This window comes from Ambystoma mexicanum, chromosome 1q (genome assembly GCF_040938575.1).
Source record: "Ambystoma mexicanum isolate Mex_15411 chromosome 1q, UKY_AmexF1_1, whole genome shotgun sequence".
Lineage (NCBI taxonomy): Eukaryota > Metazoa > Chordata > Amphibia > Caudata > Ambystomatidae > Ambystoma > Ambystoma mexicanum.
This window is the reverse complement of record NC_090922.1, coordinates 469,816,801-469,837,753: the sequence shown is the minus strand read 5'-3', so window position 1 is coordinate 469,837,753 and position 20,953 is coordinate 469,816,801. Positions and strand designations below refer to the sequence as shown.

General features: G+C 47.8%; 1 long non-coding RNA gene across 2 annotated transcripts in view; it reads left to right on the top strand.

The window, feature by feature from the left end:
• The window catches only part of LOC138528837 (uncharacterized), a 70,665-nt gene extending 51,200 nt beyond the window's left edge, over nt 1–19,465 (top strand). The window contains exon 3 of one of the 2 annotated variants that reach the window (XR_011284263.1): nt 8,982–19,465. This is a non-coding gene — a long non-coding RNA (uncharacterized lncRNA). Of the gene's footprint in view, nt 1–8,910 lie in introns of both variants that reach the window. The other variant, XR_011284262.1, reaches the window with a different exon arrangement.
• The last annotated feature ends 1,488 nt before the right edge of the window (nt 19,466–20,953 follow it).

Here is a 20,953-nt window from a genome sequence, read left to right as displayed (position 1 = left end):
TGATGAGGAAGAGGAGGCAGCACAAGCCCCTCAACTAAGTGAGAACAAAAGAATAGAGTACCCTCCTATAAGATTTGCGGGATGAGGAAATGTTACAAAAGCGCAGCTCCATTGCTTCCAGAGCTTCTCCCAGTAAATACAGGTAGGAAAACACTGTATGTCAACAGATTGAGGAACTTGCCAAGCCGTTGATAAAAAAAAGCCGCATAACGGCAGTGCCAAAAAGGATGAAGGGCACAGTGGTGCCTGTGTCCAAGGCAGGGCTGCCGCTGCTACCATTGCTCCAAAAGGGGAAGAGACTAGCACAACATATTCCATGGCCACAAGCAGATAAGAACAACTTGGTGACTTTCCTATTATCACTGACAGCAGGGGCAGGGTAGTGGATATATGAGCTGGAGAAAAGGACAGAAGGTATGATACTGGTGCTAGGGGACATAAAGAGTTTATTTGTCTCAATGTTGGGGGAACAGGCAGATGATGTATGGAAAAGGGCAGGTTACCCAGATGTGACGGCACAGAATAACGCACATGATGGCTCTCCTTTTAACAACTGCAGAGGGGCCAGTTGGAGGTCATTGAAGGTGCCATACCCAGACACATCAGACATGAGTGCGATTATGACACCAGTGGCGTAACACAAAATGTGGGGGCCCCCCTGCGAGCCACTGTACTAGGGGAAAGATATAACTATGTGTTTTAATGCAATATACAGCACACTTTCTGAGAAAAATTGGCTAAAAAGCCAGAGTGTTTGCCATTGTTTTGTAGGGTAAAACCAATCCAATACATGCAAATCACGCGTTGCTATTAAAAATGCCATGCCACGTTGAAAAAATGTCCCACTGGCTGCACAATGTAGACCAGTGTAGACACATTATACCATTACAGTAAAGCATGCCAGGCCACATTTAGACATACCTAGACTGGTTGCACAAAAATGCCAATCCAAGCAATAACACTCATCAAGAAGAGAGCACACGTTGAAGCCTGGATCTCTGCTGCCTCTACCAACAGGGCCAAACTCTTTAAAATCTGCATGGAACTGGTCAATCCTGTTGCGGTCTCCACCTCTCCTGTTCCCTCCCAGGCCCTCTGTATGGCTCTGGCCTCTCACTTCTCTGCTAAAACTCAGGACATCCTGTCCACTATCTCCTCGTCCTCTCCCTCTTCCTCTCTCGGCCTCCCTTTGGCCATCTCTACCTCTCCTCCTCCTTTCTCCTCTTTCTCTCTGACAATACCTGACAAGGTTTCTAGACAAGTCTGATCCATGAAAGTGCTGTCCAAATAGGTGCTCCCCTGCTCCTCCAGAACCATCAAGGACCATATTGACACCCACGCTGCATCTTGGCCGATTATTGTAATCACTCTTTCACCACTTGAACATTCCCTTCCCCCTTAAGCACTCTCTTGTGTACCCACTCCTCAACACACCATCTACCGATCCTACCTGTCCCTCAAACTATCGCACAATCTCCATCACCCCATTCCTGGGCAAACTCTTGAAAAAAAGCTGCCCATCTCCCAGTTTACCCTCCACATTAAATCTGTTGGTTGTCTCCATGGTCATCAGTCTGGCTTCAGAGCTGCCAGAGGCACCAAAACCTCTCTCCTGAACACCCTCAGAAGCTCACTGTCTCCAGAGCCCTGTTTCTTTCTAGGCTGGACTACTGCAACAGCCTCTTTCTCAAGCTGCCTTCCTCTCTCCGCCCTCTGCAACTAATCCAGAACAGGACAGCAAGACTTATCTTTGGCCACAAGCCCAGGGATCATAGCTCTACAGCCCTGAAATCTCTCCACTGGCTCCCGGTGTTTGCAAGAATCAAGTTCAATACCCTTTGCATTCTCCACAAGGCTCTCTGGGGTTGGGCCCACACTACATCCTATACTCTCTTCCAAAATACCTTTTTTCTCAAGCCCTTCCTCCAACTCTCTAAGGGCTAGATGCTTCTTCAGGCAGAGAGTGGGGGTTTGATCTCTTTCCTCTGCAGATGCCTCCCTGCCCCTCTCATACTTTAGCGGACCACCTGATGTTTTCCGGAAGCAGCTCAAAACTTTCCTCTTCTCCTCTGCTTTCACTCGCTCCCTCCCCTGCTGACCTACCTGACCTTCCCTGCTGACCTACCTGACCTACCTGTCTGCTGTACCGGCTGGTTGCTTGGCTACCCTCAGAGTCTAACTGAGTCCAGGCTCTTTCTTGATCAGTCACCTTTGCACTGCTCCTGGCCTCAAAAGTAAAACACACACACACACACTTAGGGACTGTAACTGTAACCCTACAGTCCCTTCTTCTCCTTGCACTACTGAGAGCCGCACTGTCCTGGCTGCACTTACTCAGACCATTACAGCCCTGTTTTCCCCTCCCTTCTTTCTTGCACTTCCCCCCTCCCTTTCCCCTTGCATTTCTCATTCTCGCACTTGCACGATTTGAATGACACAAGGCCTCGTAAGATCATTTGTCTTGTCCACCCTCTATCTTCACTCCATTGCTTGTCACACCAAGAAACACTTATGTATAGGCATGTTATAATAGACTTATATTATATCATTTTATCACAGATGCTCAGAAAAATATACAATGCTGCAGTAAGAAATGGCTAGACTGGCAGCACCCAAATGCCAATCTAGCCAGGTAATTACACTTAGCAGGACTTCTTTATCAGAAATGTGCAGTTAAAAAAAGTCATACTAAACTGAGGAATAACTCGACGGGGTGCACCTAAATGCCTCTTTAGCCACTAATACCACATATCATGCCTGCTTAGCCTGGACATGGACAACCATTATGATTTATTGTACAATCCCACTGCCCACACATCCCTTCTCCCTCCCATGCCCTACCCCAACCTCCAAAATCAGCTCCTTGGCCCAAAATTACCTTCACGTCCCTCTTCCTTGTCCCAGAGCTTACGTTTGAGGATCCTTGCCACATAGGTAAGTACTGGAATGAGGAAGAGTGGGATTATGAGTAATGAATATACAGGTAGCTAAGTCAGGCATTACCTCCATGTACCTCTACCTCATCCCAGTGCTTGTGTATGAGACATGGTGCCTCATACACAAGTACTGCCTCATACACAAGTACAGGGACATCGAAGAATAGGGCTAGGACTAATGACGATTACCAATAAGTAATTAGGCATTAAACACAAGTAGGGGCTTAACAATATTCAGTTGACTGGGCTGCAGCACTCACCCCCAGAAAATGTGGGCTATGTTGACTCAACCTGGCTGACCTTCAGAGCAGTTACCCGACAGAACATGACACAGATGTTAAATGGCACCTGGGTTTCGCTGTTAACAAGGGCCCAGCCGTTACTAACGTAAAGCATTTCACTGTTAGTACCTGCTTCCAAATGCCAAATCTTTTAGGCAATTGAAATTGTGATATGGGTTTAGTACTTCAATGCCAGGGAAGTGATTGGAAGGGTAGAAAGGGAACAGGAGACTGTTCATTCTCACTACAGTTCATAAGTGAGTGCTTTTACACTTAAAGGAGAGAGTTAACTGCTTGTAACATTGAAGCTGCACTAGAATAGTCTCATTAAAATGCGTAAAGAAGTTAGATGCCCCCACACAAATAAGTTTGCCTCCCCCACAACCCGTGAAGTCAGCGCCTCTTCCAACATTTGAAGGATCAGCCCCCGAAATGTAAGTTTTGTTTTGCCGATGAACACAAGCACAAACACCATTCACCATATACATGCATGCACGCCCAGCCATCCTTATATTTAAGTGTGCACTCTTTCACCATACAGGCACACCCAGGCAGCCATTCATATATTTAAGCGTGCACCCTTTCACCGTACACGCAAACACACACACCCAGTCACCCATACATTTGTGTGCACCCTTTAACCATACACTCACACAAGTAGCCACCTCCACATTTAAGTGTACACTCCTTCACAATACACTCACACACGTCATTGGGTTGAGGGGAGTCCTATTACTAAAAAAGAAATTGGGCCTCAGTATAAGTTTGCTGGTCTGGTATCAACGGTACCGGTAAGCTTGCCGGTACTGTTGTTACCAGAACAGCAAACTACGAGTTCTGCTCACGGGTACCTTCCCGCCCGCCAGGTCTGACCTGGCAGGCGTACCGGCACCAGCAAGCAGAGCATGTCGGATGCACCGGCAACATTCTGAATGGTGCCGGTGCATCCGAGCTCCCCATTCCCATTGAACCCTATGGGGATCAAATGGGAATGGAGAGCATTTTTTTCTGTCGCCAGCGAATGGGCAATTACCGGTAATTGGCCATTCGCATGTGCCGGAAAAAAGCGCAAGCTTGGCACAGCCTGCCAGTTTTTCCGGCAAGGCTACCACCAAACTTGTAATGAGGCCGATTGTCTCTTTTTTAAATCACTCTGACTTCATAAAGAAATTATTTCTGTTAAGGACCGAACCATAACGGAAATCATTTCTTTATGAAGGCAGAGTGACTTCAAAAGTAAACTATTTCTTTTTTAAGTCATAGGGCTCCCCCAACCCATGACATGGAGGCCTCCAGCCTGGGTCTTCCATGTCATGAGGTAGGGCGAGCCCTCGGACTTCAAAAAGAAGGTTTCTTTTTGTAGTCACTCTGTCTTCATAAAGACATTTCTTTTACAGAAATAATTTCTGTATGAAGGCAAAGTGATTTCAAAAAGAAATGTAAAAAAAAAGGATTTTGAAAAAAACTTTTTTTTCCATTTTTTTCCCCCAAGTGTGGCCCCCTCCCAGGCATGTGCTAGCGGGGGGCCCCGCACCGCGGGGGCCTCTGTTATGCCAGTGTATGACATGCAAAATGAAGATAGAGGAGGATCCAGTGGCATGTATCCAAGAAATTCAAGAGAAGTGGCGTTTAGGTACATTCTCACCCCTGTCATGAGGATCCGCCTGAAAACTGCCTCCAAGCGTAACACCGGGTATGACTTCGATCTAGCCACTCTGAAGCCCAGTGCAGAGTTGCTGAACAGAAGTGGCAGACCTTGGATTCATCCTCTGACAAACCGGCCTGTTGCCTCCTCCAAAGGTAATATCGTCTCTCTATCCACTCCAAAAAGAGGGCCCATATCCAGACCCGTATCTCCGGAGCCTCTAACAAAACGGCTGAACTCTTCAAAATCTGCAAGGAACTAGCCAATCCATCTGCAGTCTCCACCTCAACGCTCCCTTCTCCGGCCCTCTGCACTGCACTGGCCACCCATTTCACCTCCAAAACTCAGGATATTCTAACCTCTCTCTCTCCCCTTCCCCTTCCTCCATCCTCCCTCTCCGCCTGCCTCCCTTGGCCTCTCTTCAACCCCCACCTACTTTCCCCTCCTTCTCTCCCATCACAACGGATGAGGTCTCTAGAGTAGTCCACTCTATGAAGGCTGCTCCTCCAGAACCATTAAGGACAACATCACCACTCTTGCTCTGGGCTCTGCTTACTTCTGTAACCATTCCTTAGCCTCAGGCTCTTTTCCTTTCTCTCACAAGCACTCCCTTATGCACCCCCTCCTTAAAAAACCCTCGGTGGACCCCTCTTGGTTGACCAACTACCACCCTATCTCTACTACCCCCTGCTTCAGGAAACTCCTGGAGGAGTTGGTCTTCCTCCAACTGACTCAACACACTGAGCTTGCTGGCTGTTTACATGACCATCAATCTGGATTTTGAGCATCCAGAGGCATGGAAACTGCTCTCCTGAACATCTGTGAAGAACTGCTTGCAAATCCTGAATCTAACTCTCCTGCTATTATCATTCTCCTTGACCTCTCCTACACATTTGACATGGTCAACCACTCTATTCTGACACTCAGTATATCAGACCAGGCACTGGATTGGTTGACCTCCTTCCTCACTGATTGCCCCTCCCAGGTGCTCCTGGGCTCCTTCTTCTCCACCACCACTCTCTCCACTTGTGGTGTTCCACAAGGCTCCAACCTCTCACACTGCCTTTTCAACATCTACATTGCACCTATTGCACACCTGCTCTCTGCCTTTTCTCCTCATTTCCAGTGTTAAGCAGATGACACACAACTCTTCTTCAAGCTCCCTTCTTCCTCCTCTTCTTCCTCCCCTATCAACCCCGACTGCTTGTGTGCTATTCAGTCCTGCTGCACCTCTAATGATATCTGTCTTAATGCCAGTAAGGCACCTGTTCTCCGTCTCCCTGCTGCTCTCTGGCCGCCCTCTATGGGCTTACATCCCTCTCCTTCCCCTGACCCAAAAATCTTAGGGGCATCTTCGACTCCTCTCTCTCCTTTACTCCTAACATCTTGAACCTTGCCAAGAAGTCCCACTTTCAACTCTACCTCCTTAGAGGTGTTCTCCCTTTCCTCAGTTTACCCCAGAAGTTCAATGTCTCTAGAGCTCTGGTCCTCTCCAGGCTGGATTACTGTAACAGTCTCTTCCTCAGCCTGCCTCTCTCTTCACTCTGCACTCTTCAACTAATCCAGAATAGGGCTGTGAGACTTGTCCTTGGCCTCAAGCACTCGGACCGTATATCTCCAGCCCTAAAATCTCTCAATTGGCTCTTGGTTGCTGCAAGGATAACATTTCCTTACCAACATCCACAAGGCTGTCTGGGGCCTGGCAGCTTTCTGTTACTAAATACTCTCCTTTCAGAACCCCTTTATCTTCTCACTCTAACTCTCTGGTGGTCAAACGCTTCTCCAGGCAGAGAGCTAGAGGCAGATCCCTCTCCTCAGCTTGCTCCCTCCTATGGGACAGTCTCCCTCTCCCTCTGGAACTGGACCACCTCAAGTTCCACAAACTACTCCAGACCTTTCTCTTCTCCTCTTCCTTCTTCCCTCTCCCCCTTCTATGCTAACACCCCCCCATTGCTGAGATTGGCGGCCTGATTTCTCAAGAGCCCAGTAGGATCATGGCCCTCTGCCCAATTACCACCAGCATCCCCCCACACCCTGCACTGCCCTCTGGGTCCACACACCTGCCTGTCGGCTTGCTTGCCCCACTCTGCACTTACCTGTTGGGCGGTAGACCCCCCAGCAACTGGAATGTCTCTGCACATGCACTTACCTGTTTCCCTCCAACAGACACCTCTGGCACTTCTAACCCCCCTAATAGAAATGACCCACTACCCACACCCTTCTTCTTTCTCTTCACTGCACGTGCACACTCTGAATGTCACAATGCCTAGTAGGACTGTTACTTTATTTCTTTTTGTTCATTGTCAATTTCTATGTTTACTGCTCCCTTGTTCCATTCCCTTTTGCCTTATGGCGCTTTGATACACTGTCCTTCTGTATAAGCACGTTATAAATAACCAATAAAATAAATAAATTAAATAAAGGAGAGTTGGGACAAAATACACCTGTGTTTTATCAAATTCTATGTCAGGGTCTCATAGGGATTGAGATTAAACCATGGCCTGAGATCGTTGAACATTGTCCACTATTGTCAAATGAGAATAGAGAGGGAGGTAAATAAGGTGGAAGAAAGGCAAAGAGAGAAAGCTAAATTGGTGCAGAACAAATTGTCCAAAATAAAGGTAGAAGGAGCAATTATAACGAACTTAGGGGGACAAAATGATGACCAGGATTATCAATAGCAGGGGACGAACAGTTATTCGGCAGGGAGAAAAGAAAGTAACTACTATCCCAGGAGTACGGGGTATGCACTGAAGGGAAGAGGATACAGATTCAGAGGCGGATACAAAGGAGGGTTAGTGAATGGGACAACGATTTGGAAATTCTGCACCACAGTTTTGGACGTCTGGGAAAACAGGCCATTATGCACGAGCATGTAGGAGCAGTAGGGCAATGAACAACAGATGACAGCATTCTGGCCCAAGAGGTAGCCTTCGTATTCTCCACACTATTACGCACAGGGACAGCAAAAGCAAGACGCATACAAAATCCCATAGCAGCAGCCCCCACAACATAACACACAACAACAACAGCAGCCAGAGAGGCCCCAGACACCACAGCATCAGACACTCCAAATACAACAGCTGAGACAGCCACAAGCATGACAACAATTACAAACACTGAATCCATTACAAATGCAAATGCAACAGTCTAGTCAATGGGACAGGCACATATTGCCACAGACTCCAGTCCCTGTGATAGGGAAAGCAACAGTGGTGGGAGGTAACACCTTTACAGGAACAGGGAAAAGTATCTTCCCTCAAAGGACAGACCACAGGGAGGTTTGATGTGTCCAGTACTATCGGCAACTCCGGACCCGGAAGAGGGACCCTGTGAGGGATTAAAAATAGGGGATAGGATTTTCTCTTTTTTTTGGTTGACGCTGGCGCAACAAGGTCTTGCGTCATAGAAGGAGGGTTTCCACTATCACAACCGTCAATGGACGCTCAGGGGTTTTCTGGGGCTATAACAAATTTTCCATTTACAGAAACATTTGCAATCACAGTGGGAGTCGATATCATGACTGCACCATTGTTGTATTCTCGGAAAACATTGGTTAACATATTGGGGAGGGACTTAATGAGTAAGCCAAACATGACCATTTTGTTTATGGAAGAAGGGATAATATGTTTGACACCAGGCATACATCATGCAAATGCAAGAGTGTTCCTACAAGCATTCCATGGTCAGAAAGCATCACGAGGGTTGACTTTAAATTCTGAATTATTCCTCTATGGGGTACAGGTGTTATTGCATTTGTGAGTGCCTAAATGGCCTCTTAAAAGAACGAATTGCCAAAGTTAAGGACACTCTGAAAAAGAGCTGGCTAAATTGCCTTTCTATATCCCTATTAGCCCTAAGCAATCAGCCAGGCTCTGATCATCACCTGACTACACATGAGCTGTTGACGGGATGCAGAACGGATACTCCCATTGCTCCTCCCACATGGGCTCACACTGACGCTGAGAATGCTGTGGTTGTGTTGGGAAAGGAAATGCATGATTATTTGACAGCTATTATGGAATCTCTTTAATGTATGTCTCGACAGGTGGAGACACAGCAGGGGGCTCAAAAAACACAGTTGAAACACATGAACAAACTGACAAAGTTGTATCCCAGAGACAAGGTGCTGTGCCGTATCTTCATTCGGAAGTGGCACAAGCCCCAAGGACCTTACATCGTGGAAGCTGCCACTCCATCTGCAGTCAAAATCGAAGGCAGAAGAACATGAATCCATCTCAGTGACGTCAAACTATATCGAGGTGAGACCCACCTGTCCGCAAATACTGAACCCGAAGGTGAAGAAGACCTGCGAAGACCAAACACAAGATCTGTCACCAGAGCGAATCAGCAGCAAGAAAGAACATAAGCGTAGAGACTTTCCTGTACAAGTATTGTCTAAAAACTGGTGTTCGCAAGTAATCCCAAACATATTTTTCTTTTAAGTAAGTGCCCTCTGCGTTGGTCCTCAAATGGCTAAAAACATTTGAATTGTTCATCTTACTAAATATTTTTGGAAAAGCATTCAGAGTTTATAAGAAGAGAATGTTAATTTTTATTGTTTTTTTGAAGGATGCTTTCAGTGTGGACATTCATTTGTGCACGATAAAAGGAAGATTTTCTTAAGAAATGATGCCACTTGTTTAGTAATGTAGATTACTTTTTGTTGCTTAGAAAAATGCTCGGATGCATGTTAACACCGAAGTCCAAATCAATAGCTATTATGATTGGAACAGCATTTTCCTCCTTTGTGTGTTTGTATTTCATTTACTGTTTCACAGTACAGCACTATAGCACGTTCAGTAAGACAAGACCAACCTTCCACGTTTTCCATGATGTTAACACTAGTATAATACGTATAGAAATACCAAATGAAATGACCCCTGGGAAATATCCTGAACATAGCACTTCAGGGAGGAGGGTAAAAAGAAATCCTTATGATCAACGCTTCTTGGGACAACATTTTGATAATATTGCTCATGTCTCGAACAATATGTGGTATAGACATATGAGCCCAGGGGGGAGAGAGACATCGGATGAGAGCTGTTTTGTGTGTTCCCTCATCCCCTAGGCCATGAGCACCTTGAGAATATTCATAGACACTGAAGTATATGCACACGTAGCGCACTACCTGACACACCTCGCAGCATGCATGACCAGAGTGCAATTTCAGGGCAGAAGTGCCTCCATGCATTGGGTGACAAAGGAAGATTTTCCATGTAAGGATAATTTCATAAAAGAAGTGTCTGTGATGAGCGATGTTGAAACTCAACATGAGGTAATATGTTACATATTGTCAGGTCTGAGAAGAGGGGAAATAATAACAGAAGACCACCAATTTTTGCAATGCACTGACAAGTGGGGAAGAGAAATTCCTGGGTGTTGGGAGAGATGCCAGTTAGAAATAGAAGGATGGTTATTTACCACAGAAGACTGGGTTGTAGGACTGATTGGCTGGTTGGCTGTAAAGCATAGGTGCTTGTAGAGCACCCACGAGTGGTTGTGAAAAAGGTAAATAAAGAGTGCCTCACAGAATGGACAAAACACACTAAAATACTATTGTGGGCAGATGATTAAGGAGTCCCATAACACATAGTACCTTTTGAAGAATGCCACTCTGTCCATAAGAAATATGGGAACATTAAAAATAGGAGAAAACAAAGCATTTTTGATGTTCCTGGAATGAAAGTATGCACTGTGGTATTAATGGACCATTATTAGGCCTGTGGTTCCAGAGCGTACATGCAGCTCCCACCAAATTGGGGAGTCCTGTGCTCTCTAATGGCAATAAGTGCACCGTCCCTAGTGGTGCCCAAGAGGGAAGTGCAAATTGGTGATTTTTCACAGATGAACGCACACCTAAGAAGTAAGAGGTCCCTCACCTTTAAACGCACAAAGAGAGAGAACTATAACTTGTTAAAAGCAGCAAAGGTGTATGATGACATACCAGACGAGCATTCATTGTTCAGTAGACCAGAAATGTTCTATACATCCTTCTTTAATGCCGGGTTGCAGGCACATGTGAATGCCAAATGGTTGCAAATAACCTAATTGGAACTACTGCAGACCATAAATACAACTGTAAAATGCTTCAATGACATAAGGGAAAAGCTGAGAGCAGTCAGGCTCATGACTCTCCCAAACAGGTATGGCCTTGACCTTTTTACGGCCTTGGAAGTTGGCGTGTGTGCAAAAATTGGCCAAACCTGCTGTATGTACACACCTGCCCATGATGTGGAAAATGGGACCCTCACAGAGGCAATAGACACATTGAAACAACTGCACACAAAAATGGTGAAAGAGGTGGAAGACATTGTGGATGAGACTGTTTAACCTACATGTTCTCGTGGATACCCACCTGGTTGGCTAACGCATTCAAAATACTAGTGCCCATACTGGTACAAGTAGTACTAGCTATCTGTGTCTTTAGAGTAACAATAGGCCAATGCAAAAAGATTGCCAAAAAGGCAGTAGGAAGAAAAATAGTAATAAACTTTGATATTCATGTGCATAAGTATATACAAACGGATGACTTCCCTGTGCCCAAACAATGAAAAGCCCTATCACTTCTCCTGGGTCGGTATTTACATATCCTCAAGATCCCACAGTTACATTGAGCACTGGGTAAATTGTTACTCCACTGGGGAACGTTACTACATGCCCTGGAGTCCAGAAGAACACGTAAAACGTGGAGGTAGCTTGAGGGGGGTAATTCAAATATGGATACCCAAAGAGCCCTATCTGGGGAGAGCAGAAGAATCAGTGTGGTTGAGGACTCGACTAGAGGGGGGAGTTATCGGAGGCAGATGACTACGTCATCTATAACTTCTGCCCCTCCCTGCACTAATACCGCAAAGGTGAGAGATGTTTCTCACTGAGACAACCGTTTCACCCTTATCCCCTGCAGGTACAGCAGTACTTTAGGACAATGCGAGCTGGAGAAGGCAAAAGCGTTCAAACTAACATTGCAACAGTAACAGCACATGCATTAGACAGGAAGCAGACATGCATTCCACATGACCAACAGCTACAATAGGTAATATATGCATTTTGACATGAAGAATATGGAAGCCACCAGGGGGCACGCTGAGGATGCAAGCCGCAGTGTAGTTCTCCCATCACAGGGGCAAGGAAAAGTGGTTTGAGCCCCCACATTTCAACCCCCCCATATCAACAAAACTGCCAACTGAGGGGGAAACCCAGTGGCACTTGCAGGCGAAAACACAGTCAAAATCGGCCTGGAAATGCAACAAACGTATCTGCTGAAGTAGCAGATGAAACCAAAAGTGTTTCTCCCCGTCGGAGAGGGGACGTGGCCTCATCGCGGGGTGCCGGCACCTGAGAGGCCGAAGGAGACGATCTGAGGGCAGCGGGGATTTGAGTTGGTGCCCCCCTTTTATTGTTCAAACCGACATCGTTGCCCGGTGGAGGTGCAACCCCCCCACCCCACCTGCCGGCTGTAGCCGAGGAGCAGGACCGCCTGGAGGGAGAGTGGCCCATATCAGAGCAGCGTTCGCTCGGGGGCAGGAGAACCCCTGTGCTGGTGAAGTAGCGGGGGGATGGCAGCCCCCCCGTGGGAGCCTTGGGAAGTAGGAGCAGGGCTGTAACAAGAGCATGGTATAATGGACCATACAAGGTACCCAAATAGGCACACTCCCAGGCAAGAGTGGAGTAATCTGGCCCAATACAGCCACAGGCCACACACGGTCCCCTGATAAGGGGAGAAGGAGGCTGTTATAACTGAGGCAGTCCCTGTAGACAGGAGGAAGCATAAGGGGACTGGTGCAGGGGATATGGCAGAGGAGGTGGAGGAAACCCTTTGATGACTGGGGCACCCAGAGCTGGGAAAAAGAGGTGCTAAAGAACATTGTGGGTGGGGTACCCCGGACAGTGCACAGGACAGTGCAAAGGGCCCACCATAACCACTCTGGCACCGCCACAGGAGTGCTATGGACATTAGACGAACTGAGAGGTCATTCTACCAGGTGGCTCTAGAGGGGTCACAAGCCCCTCTATAAGGAGAAGGGGCCCACAGGAGGCTTAAACAGTGACAGTCTGCTTGGGTGAGGTGTGGGGGAGAATCGGGGAGCGCCCCGGCCCCCCCAAATTGGAAGAAGGTGAGGTTGGATGAAGGGAAAAGGAATGAGTTCTGGATGTAGAACACATTGAAAGGAAATAGACCCGCGGACGCCCCGAACAAGAAGTGCAGGAGGCCTAAAAATCAGCTGAACGCAGGGAGTGCCGGGGAAGGTGTGGGCTGCCAGGTCCGTACCTGGGTCATGTGCCTGCCTGGAGGAGGACTCCCTCCAATGACCCCCACCAGCAGAGGGCTCTGATCAGACAGAGTGAAACTGAAGATGTTGCGAAAGGGTGAGCCAAACCAGTGACCATAACCCCCCAGAAACCTAAGGGATTTGAAATGAGGCGAGGGCCCCTAGGGTACATTCCTGGGGTGTGTGCCCACTTCAGGGAAAAGCAACATGAATTGCCAACATCGGCCGAGAAGGGAGGTCCAAGAACAAATAGTAGCCCCATGCCTGAGAGGGGGGTTGAGGAGGTGTACCCACTTGGCTGGCTTCTCCCTCTCATGGACACCACAGGACCTGGACCGCGGAGTGAAGCAGAATGAGGAAGATTGCCGGCAGAGGCTATCCCCGGAAGAAGTGAGTGCAACAGACCCCACTAAAGGACGGGCCAAAAATAAGGGTCCTGAAGGAAGAGGCATGGTCCAGCAGCAGATAACAGAGTCCCAGCCCGCACATGGACTGGCAGGCAAAACTTGGCCTCTTTGAATATCATAAAGGAGAGGTGGAGAGCGAAACAGCCCACCTCAGCATGTCGGACACGGGGAGCGACGCCATGTGCACTAAGAAAGATATCACCTCCCTCCTGGAAGAGATCAGAGGAATGAGAGTGTATATAGGCGGAAAAGTAGATAGAATTATTGTCAGAATCGACAGTATGGACGAAAGGCTACAGGCGGTTGACACAATAGAAACCCAGATGAACATGAGGTTGGCGGAGCTGGAGAGAAGGGAAGGGGAGGCAGCCCTCAGGATGGATGATTTCGAAAACCGAGAGAGGAGGACCAATCTGAGTTTTTTTGGCATCCCAGAAAGGGAAGGCGAAACAGAATGTGATCTAAGGAGAACCATCCATGAGGAGGTGAAGGTGGTGTTCAGAGATGAGAACATGGAGAGAACATGGATGAACCTAAACTGGAGAGGGTCCATAGAGCTGGAGCTCCCGGGAGGGGCCCACATTCAGTGCTCGCACACTTCCATAACTACCCGGATAAACAAATAATCCTGGAGAAGGCGAGGGGACTGGACTCTGTGTCCCTGGGAGACACGAAGTTGACAATCTACCAAGACCTCTCTGCATTTACACCGGCGAAAAGGCATTTGTGCTCCCCCTTGATGAAGCGGCTCAGGGAGAAGGGGGTGAGATACTGATGGGGGTTCCCCTTCTTACTGTCTTTTGAATTTGAGGGCTTCAGCTACAAAAGGAAGACATAAGAAGAGTCACGGTGGAGTTAATGGAAGGAGATGGACAGAAAGGGGCTGAAGAAGACAAGAGCCAGGATGACAGGCAATGGCATATAAAGGGTCTGAATAGACGTAAAGTCCCGGGCTCAAGAAAATTCAGGAAGCTCGGGTCCCCGCTGGCCAGTCCGCCTTGAACCGGTGGAGGGTTTCAGGAAATAGTATGCTGGATTTAGATGTACAGAGTAAGGGAGAGGGGGATGATTAGTAGGTAAGTTAATTGTATTTGGAAACAGGTGCACAGAAGGGGGCTCAAACTCAAGTGCATTGTTGAGCCGGTCCCAGCGGGAGGAGGACCACTGGTGATTCAATCCCGTCAGAGCAGATGGATCCGGATGGGTTTGGATGCCGTAGGGCAGAGGGAGGGTGGGGCTGTTAATGTTCAGGGGCTGTATGTCTTCAAAATATGTTGCGGTGTGGGGACTCAGTTAGGAGGGTGCCAAGTATATACTTGTCTCAGAGGGCGGGGAAGCAAAGTGATGAGTTGGGAAAAATGTGATTTCTGGTCAGGGTGAGATGTGCATCGGCTCCCTAAATTTCCAGGGGCTTAATACACCTTCCAAAAGATCCATGGTACTCTTTGAGTTCAAGAGGGCTAAACTGAACTGGATGTGTCTCCTGGAAACACATTGGAAAAGGGGGGGGACCCAACTTACGCTTGCGGGAGGTGGGCAAAGTGATAATGGCCCCTGATGTCAAGAAGAGGCGGGGGGTCACGGACTTAGTTGCAACTCGGCTGGGCTACACAGTCACCTCCGTCCTGGCCGACCCGAATGGGAGGTATGTGTTTGTGAAGGGTCAGTCACACGGTATTAAGCTCACGATTGGTTCAGTGTATGCACCGAACGTACACCAATGTGGATTCTGGGAGAAGGTCAGGGATAAATCACTCGAATTTGCGGAAGGGCACTTGGCGGTAGGAGGGGATTTTAACATGGTAATGTATCCATTGAGAGACTGTAAGAGAATGGGGGTGGGACAATTAAGCAGGATAAACCCTGGTTACTCAGTACGCTTCAAAGAGGTTAATGAGGTATTGGGGTATTGTGACTCCCTACACCCAATACCTGAAGGGGACATCCCATTTATTTACTACGCAGCGGTCCACAACTCCTTCTCACTTATTGACCTGGTCCTGATGGACAGGAACTTGAAGGAAAAGCTCTGGGACTCCCGAGTTGCCCCGATCCCGTGGTCGGACCACGATATGGTAAAGGTGTTAGTGGATATGGGAGGAACAGGCAGTACTCGAGGGAGCTGGAGCTGCAACGATTTCCTGCTGAAGGATAAAGCGGTTGAGCAGGAACTGCTTAGAGAAATCAAGGAGTACTTCCTTTTCAACAACACAGCGGAGGTGAGAATCCAATCCGTTTGGGAGGGTTTTAAGGCAACTATTCGGGGCACCCTGATGAGAAAAGGTTCCAAGAAAAAGACAGAACGGGGTGAGAGGGAGGATAAGTTCCGCAGGAAAATAGAGCAGATACAACTAGGTGGCATCCAAGGATGATATATTTCATCCGTCAAGGCGAAAGAGCTTTGACGATATAAAATGCAATTGGGAGCAATCCTTATGCAAGACACAGAAATAAAACTCCAATTCTTGAAGCAGAAATATCACGAGAAGGGGGCAGGGCAGATAGGATTCTGGCTTGGCAACTGAGAGAGGAGGAGAAGAGGAGGAGCATAGGGTCTATAAAGACGGAGGAGAACAGGTGCCTATATGACGCTAAGGGCAATGGGTGGAAATTTGTAAAATACTACAGTTCCCTATACTCGTCAGAATGGGAGGGGGAGGAGGTTGAAATAGACGAATTCCTGAGGAGGCTACCAATTCCGGGACTCCCCAAAGAGATGCTGGAAGACCTTGAGAAACCTGTAACAGTAGAGGAAGTTCAGAGGGCCATCACCGGGATGAAGTCGGGGGCTGTGCCGGGGGAAGACAGCTTCACAATGTAATTCTATAAATAATTCAAATGCTTGTTGGCCCTGTTCCTAGTAAAAGTGTTCAACGCATGCCTGGGAGGTGAACCACTCCCCCCCTCGGTGATGGCGGCAATTATTGTTGCGATCCCGAAGGAATGAAAGGACCCCACTAGGTGCTCCTCTTACAGGCCCATTTCCCTCCTCAACAGAGATGTAAAAATGTTGGCTAAAATTTTGGGAACAAGACTGGAGGGAGGTGGGGGGTGCCGCTCTTCGTTCATGGAGATCAGGTGGGATTTATAAGGGGAAGACAGGGGTCGGACAATATCAGAAAGACCATCAACTTGATTCATGGGGCACAGCAGGGGGGTCTGGATGCATGCCTACTTGCGTTAGACTCTGAGAAGGGTCGAATGGCCCTTCATGATGAAGGTCCTGGGGAGGATGGGGTTAAAACCAAATTTCATGAGGTGGGTGACTGAGCTAGACAATGGGCCTCATTCCGAGTATGGCGGTAAGGGATAGCGGCCACCGGTAACGAGACCGGTGGCGGTATTCCCTTACCGCCATACTCCGAGTTCCCTCTGCGCCCTCGCCCTTAACGCCTGCTTTGAGCAGGTGTTAAAGTCGAGGGCGCAAAGGGGCATCCGAGCCAATAACGGCGACCGTAATGAACGGTCACCGTTATTTGCATCTTCCCCATTCCCATTGAGCCCTATGGGGGCTCATTTGGGAATGGGGAAGAGCCTTGGTGAATGGGGAATTACCGCCCCGCCAACCTTGGAATGGGGCGGTGATTCCACCATCCACCAAGGCGCTGCCGGTCCGGGTACGACGTCAACCAAGGCGTTAATAGCGCCATTGGTTAGCGCCGTACTCGGAATGAGGCCCAATAGGCCGAGGTCAAAGGTCTGGATAAAGGGGGGCTCACAGAGACCTTTGAACTCAAAAGAGGCAATAGGCAGGGATGCATATGGGTGTGGTGAAGAGATACTTAGGCACGGCCCCCTGTCGGACAAAGGTGAGCAAGAAGAAAACGAACAAGAAGACGTGACTAGACCCCAGACGAGACTGAGGACGAGAGCTGACCAGCAACATGAGGTGTGAAATCCCATAAAGAAACTATCTACTTTCCCAGAGCCTGAAAGACATTGGGCTTCATTACAAGTTTGCTGGTACGGAAGCAAGGGTGCCGGTAAGACCCTTGTTTCCGGATCGGAAAAATCTGAGTCTGCCTGCCGTGGCTGCTGTGTCGGACAGGTCTGATCCTGCCGTGCGCAGCGGTCATGGTAGGCAAACCCTTCTCGGAAGGACCGGCACCCTTAGCAAAGGTGCCGGTGCTTCCGGGTCCCCGCTCCCATAGGGTCCCATGTATACACACACCCATACACATCTGCAACACAAACTGCATTGCTACAAAAGCACCTTCTGCACTCACAGGAGCTCTTACCCACTCTTGACATAAAACCAAAAGCACATAACATGGATGCTCACGCAAACCAACAACAACAACCTCACTGCATGTATCCACAGCCAAGATGTTAGGTTTGTGCACTGACTGTCGACTCTATACCCAACAATAGACGTGCCACCACAGTAGAGTACAGTAAGAAACCAGACAAAAGCACCTGCGCTCACCGACAAAGTAAATAGAGCAAGTAGGCATGCATAGAAGACGCAGAACACAATTGGGCAGGCGTGAAAAGTAATATCAATGCAAAGGAGCAAGAACACAGCGCATGCATAGACGGAACACCACGAATTTAAACAATCCCGGGCAGGTCTGATGCCTCACACCCCACACTAAATATGAATTGCAGATCAGCCCTTTAAAGCACCCAACATCAAAAACTCACCCTGTGCATGCATGTCTATACACTGTTACGCTGAACACCCATCCATTCATATCTCCATAAGGGTGCCTGCTGCAGTCAGAGCATAGGAGAGGCACGTATCACCATAGAAAATCACCTTCACATAAATTAAACTGCTTCATCAACACACGCCTGCAAACACCAGACTTGAACCCGGATAGCCGTGCATTCAACCAGTAGCATTGCTTCTGACATGAGACTGTACTGCTAATACAATACTACGTTGGTAAAAAGCACTTTAAAAAAAAAACAACAAAAAAAAGGTTATCTCCTTTCAGTTTCTTTGTGTTGTTTCTAATATTGTGCCAGAAACCCGAGGGCTTGTCGAAAAAATCGAAAGATGTCCATCCCTCCATGAATGCCCACCCACTATGCCACTTGCAGTGCCACTTCTATGTTAGTGCTACAATGGACGGCAATCAGCACATTTACTGAAAAATACACGCCACATAATCAACCATCCCCCGTGACACGATTGAAAACAAAAGTAACATCGGAGTCGCCAGACTCACGCATGCTCCTAATCGCTGGTGGATCTTCCTTGGGCATTGAGAGGTATGGCCACGCAGTTCTCCCATCTCAGCACGTTTTCCAGTCAGCGTAACTTTGAATGACTCCTACTTTCACTCGAATGCCTCCCAGAGACTTATGGAAACTGCCCGGCCGAATGCTAATAGCGTAGCATCCGATGCGCAGGTATTCATTTCTCGCCTCGCGGCACTCATAAAAGGACCAAGGGTTCTCATCTTCAGCGCAGTAAATGCTAGAGTTTCATGTGTGGATAAACCCGGTGTATTCAGTATCAGTAACAGGAAAGGTATAATGACGTGGGAGTGAAGGGGAATTCATAATTCATGGCTGTTGGTGCGCTACGCGCAGGCCTACAGGCAGCCAGAACGACACACACCCTCCAAGGCGTTGTGCGCTCGTCCGCCTCAGCTGCTTTCTTTCTGCTCGGGTGGCGCAATCGATCCTTTAGTATGAGTGAAAGGCCACTTCAGCACTGGGGCCGAAGTAGCGCCATGGGAGCCCGTCGGAAATCTAGAGGCAACCTCAGAGACACGTTTGAACAAGTTGCGATTGTAGATTTGGAATCATGTGTTCATACTTATTACAAAATCAACTAAAACAGTCTCCATAAAAGCCATTTTTTTTAAATTTTAATTTTTATTTGTATTGGCTGAAATAAATCAACCTTTCAAATTTATAAAATATACAAATCATTAAACAAAGATGCATTAAAACAATTCAACCTTAATCATAAAGACAAAGGGCCTCATTACGACCCAGGCGGTAAGTTACCGCCTGGGTCGTACCTTTACCACCATGGCGTAAACTACGTTTACGCCATGGTGGTTGGCGGACTTACCGCCCCATTCCGAGGTTGGCGGGGCGGTAAGTCCCCAATCCCCATTTACCCTTCCCCATTCCCATTTTTGCCCCATAGGGCATAATGGGAGTGGGGAAGGCGTTAATTACGCCGCCGTAAATTACGGTGGCGTAATTAACATCAAGGTCCCTTAGCGCCATGGATTTTAACAAGCAGGTGTTAAAACCTCCATGGCGCTAAGGGACCTCGGAATCAGGCGGTACGGGTCGGCGCTGTTTACGCCGCCGTAAACCCCTTACCGCCTGAGTCGTAATGAGGCCCAAAGAATGGAAAATTAGAAAAAGTTAAACTTCAGACATAGGGCCTCATCACGAGTTTGGTGTTAATCCTTAAATCCAGCGGTCGCGCTATTACCGCTGGATTTAAGGGCCCGCCAAATCAGAGCTTAGGCAGATTTCTGCCCAGCTCTGAGCTGGGGGGAAATCCGCCGAAAATTTGCGCTATTACCGCCGGCGGGAAACAAGAGCGCGAAAATTCCCCATTGAGCCCAATGGGAAATGGGGCATTCCTGAATGGGCTCAGTGGGGAATGGGGAATTCCATTACCGCCAAACCCTTGATCCGGCGCTAATAGCGCCGGGGGGTTTGACGGTAGGGCTAATACCACTGGTGGTAATTTACCGCCACATTACCGCCCAACTCGTGATGAGGCCCATAGACACACAAAATTACAACTAACCTTCATCAGTGAGTCAGTAAGGTCAGGAGAAAAAACTATACATATCACACTCAGGGTGAATTATTTATAATCTTTAAAAAAAAAACATTTTTTTTGGTTGGAACGCTAATTATCAAGTCTAAGCATCAACGAAGGTACAACATAACAGTCGAAATAGTTTCTGGGAGCTCCAGCAAACAGTCAATTAGTTAATTGAAGACTAGGTTCTTGCTAGGCATGCTGTATCGAACCCCAGACAATACTATTACAAATCGTGACACAGTGTTGCTTATTAGAACATAAGGTGTCAATTCTAAAGACATTACGTTCTCTTCTAGATTTAAACTATGTAGAAAGTTGATAGCTGCAATTTGAATTGACATGTTGCCACAGCCCAAAGTAATGACCAACTTTCGTGTTGGAATATACTCCCCAGATGTTTACAATGTCGTGTAAAAAACATTTCTCTTTTGGGGCGTAGTATATCGCACTCTGTGATCAAACGTGCCAAAGTTTCTGGGGTGAAACCGTCATCGCAAAAACGACAGATGTTTTTATCTATACTTACAAGCCTACGCTTTGCGTTGATGTCATCAATGACCCACAGGTTAAAGCGAAGACGGAGTATACCATTGCGATAATTGAGCGAAGGACAGCGTATCAAATATGGTGGCAAAATGCCAACTTTCTTTGGGGGAAAAC